Source organism: Chrysochloris asiatica, unplaced genomic scaffold (genome assembly GCF_000296735.1).
Source record: "Chrysochloris asiatica unplaced genomic scaffold, ChrAsi1.0 scaffold00140, whole genome shotgun sequence".
Classification (NCBI taxonomy): Eukaryota; Metazoa; Chordata; class Mammalia; order Afrosoricida; family Chrysochloridae; genus Chrysochloris; species Chrysochloris asiatica.
Genome location: NW_006408658.1, coordinates 2,695,786 through 2,698,332, shown reverse-complemented (window position 1 = coordinate 2,698,332; position 2,547 = coordinate 2,695,786). Strand labels below are relative to the sequence as shown.

The 2,547-nt window shown below is 45.2% G+C and overlaps 1 pseudogene; it reads left to right on the top strand.

Moving 5' to 3' along the window:
* Nucleotides 1-1,611: 1,611 nt before the first annotated feature.
* LOC102839240 lies at nt 1,612-1,961 on the top strand (annotated as a pseudogene).
* Nucleotides 1,962-2,547: the final 586 nt, after the last annotated feature.

The window sequence follows — 2,547 nt, the reverse complement described above, 5'->3', positions numbered from 1 at the left end:
TTGTGAATTATGTGGGCTTACATGGGAGAACATCAGTTTTACATTCATCCTATTGTACTTTGTTTCATTGAAATGATTATAATCCCCTCCAAGCATCATCAAATAACCAAAGGGTACACCCCACAGGCCCTCCCCCTGGCCGTCAGCACACAGCCCCTCTTCCTCCCTGAGTCCAGTGTCCCCAGCCACTCTATCTGTCCATGTCATTGTCTCTGTCTCCATCCCTGGCATCACTGCCTCTCTGGGTAGGGTCCCACTCTCTCTGCTTTTCTCACTTGATGGTCCCAGGGAACTCTGCTCCTGGCCTGCAAAATCAATCACTCCCCTCCTTTTATCAAAAAACATCTACCTCTATATTTCTGACCCTCACAGTCAGTTCTGATGGCAATTATTCACTATTGTACCACAAAAATCTTATCCCCGTTTCCTTTCACCAGCCCAGTCCCAACAGTTTAGAAGTCATTCCGTGGAGATTCTACCTACCCCTGCCCTGTCTGGAACTAGGCTCCCTCTTAAAAGCTTGTAAGCCAGTCACTTCTTGCCTTTATAGACCCTCCCCGTCCATTTTAGGTAGCCAATGTCTAAGTTGCCCATCCCTGTCAACCCTGTGTATCGAGGGGATAGGAGTGATCCTCGTTGTAAAGATTTGTTTGCTTTTTTGAACTACTACATCCATACATATAGGTATATATCAAAATATAAGTATACATCAAATTGTAGCGGGTTACTCTTTTTTTCCCCCTCTTCTTTCTTCTTTTAGTCAAGTTCTGATCATCCAGCCATCGAAGCCAGGTCAAGTCAGTACTATCTGCAAGTATGGCTGTTCTTGTGCATCTCCCCTCACTTCATATCAGCTGGACGCTTCACTCTCCGCTCTAGTCCTCTGTGGCCATATCACTGTCTTTGGGCCCAGGAGTCCCCAGGTCTTGCCATACTGCTAGCCATCCAGGTCTCCACCAGGGTTCAAGCGGTCTATTGAATGTGGTCAGATTTAGCTTCCAATTTCATTGCTGTGTTTGTCTCCTTCTTCCCCTTACCAGTGACCAATGTGGTCAAGGAAACGATTGATTAGTCCAAGGAAGTAATGGACCCTATGAACCATTGCTTCTACTACTCTGAGACCAGAAGAACTAGATGAAGCTGGATGACTACAACTAACCCTCTGCTCAGGATCACAGTAGAAGATCCTAGAAATATAAAGTGGGAGAAAATTGTAAAACAAAATCCAAAGTCGTAAAGAAGAGCAGACTTACTGATCTGACAGAGATGGGAAGAACGCCTGAAACTATGGCTCTTAGATATCCTTCAAACCTGAAACTGAACTCGCTCCCAGCATCAACTTTCAACCAACAATAGACAGATTTATAAAGTGAAAAATGATACCAGGGAGGAACACACTCCTCAAAACAATCAACCAAAACCCAGGGAGGAAATGAGAAGAGTCAATGTGAAAACACTCTTCTCATTTCCTCCCTGGCTTCTGTTTCCATTCATCCTTCTTTCCTACACCTTCCAGCTTTTAGAGTTTTGTTTATGTGCACATGCTGCCTTTTTAGTCTGGTCTGCTGCACAAGAATTCTTTAAAGTGTTCAAGAGTAGAGATGTCACAAGATGGAGCAGAGGAAACTGAGCGACCAAGCCAATACCTGGTGGACATTTCAAAGATGCAGAATGTCATATATGACTTAATCACAGAACTCAATGATCGGAGTGAAGACCTGGAGAAGCTGATTGGCAGCCTGGAGTCTAAGTTGGAGCATCTGACCACCAGCTTCAATTCCCTGCCCCTGCTCATCGCAGACACCCTGCGCCAGCAGCAGCAGCAATTCCTGTCCACCATCATCAAGGCCCGGGATGTCAGCGTGGCTGTGGGCACCACCCACACCCCTCTCTCCGACAGCCCAGTTGGGGTTAGCTCCACCTCCTTCCCGACCCCCTACACAAGTTCAAGCAGTTGCTAAATAAAACTCCCCACTTCAAAAAAAAAAAAAAAAAGACTAGAAATGTCAGTTTGAGGACTAAGGTATGCCTGACCCAAGCCATGGTATTTTCAGTACCCTCATACTGTGGGATAAAGCACTGGACCACAAGGTCAGTTTGAACCATGAGGTCAAACTCACCAGCCACTCCTTGGAAACTCTATACAGGGTTGTTTTGAGTTGGAACCGGCTCAGCAGCACTTAACAACAACATATGCATATGAAAATTGGACAATGAATAAAGAAGACCATAGAAGAATTGCTGCATTTAGTTATGGTGTTAGAGAAGAATATCAAGAATACCATGGACCACCAAAAGAACAAACCTGTGCTGGAAAAAGTGCAGCCAGATGCTCTTAAAAGCCAGGATGGACAGACTTCCTCCTTCATAATTCAGGCATGTTATCAGGAGGGAACAGGTCCTCGAAAAGGACATCATGCTTGGTAAAGTGGAGAGTCATCGAAAAAGAGGATTGGCACAGTGACAGCAGCAATAGGCTCAAATGTAGCAATGATTGTGAGGTTGGTGCAGTACCAGGCAGTGTTTCATTCTGTTGTACTAAGGTTA